The sequence below is a fragment of the Arachis ipaensis genome, chromosome B08 (genome assembly GCF_000816755.2).
Source record: "Arachis ipaensis cultivar K30076 chromosome B08, Araip1.1, whole genome shotgun sequence".
NCBI classification, from domain to species: domain Eukaryota; kingdom Viridiplantae; phylum Streptophyta; class Magnoliopsida; order Fabales; family Fabaceae; genus Arachis; species Arachis ipaensis.
Genome location: NC_029792.2, coordinates 15118370 through 15118781, shown reverse-complemented (window position 1 = coordinate 15118781; position 412 = coordinate 15118370). Strand labels below are relative to the sequence as shown.

General features: G+C 31.1%; 1 pseudogene; it reads right to left on the bottom strand.

Moving 5' to 3' along the window:
- LOC107613387 overlaps window positions 1-412 on the bottom strand; it is a 10814-nt pseudogene that overhangs the window by 2306 nt on the left and 8096 nt on the right.

Genomic DNA, 412 nt, shown 5'->3' with positions numbered 1-412 from the left:
GTGCATTGAAAGAAGACAAAAAAAAAAGTTATAACTTCTTATGATTCAAAAACTATGACTCCTAAACATTATACAAAAGAACTACATGACATTGGAATAATACATAGGAATTGCTACAATAGATTACAATAAAATTAATTATGTAGTTTTTTTTAGATGTAATAAAATTGGTTATAAGACTTTGTTAGTTAGTCAATCAACCTTTGGATTGCCTGTGTGAAGAGCTCAAGTTCTTGAAGTGTAGCATAGGCATCATAAGTATCATCAAGAAAAGAGATGCATACAGTCAATTTGGTTATCAACATTCTTGCAGTGCTATAGTTTGGATCAGAGGATATGGCTAATGGCCAAAAATATGCTTCAACCACTCTTTCTCTTGCATAAGGAATCTTTGTCGAAAACTCACCATTTT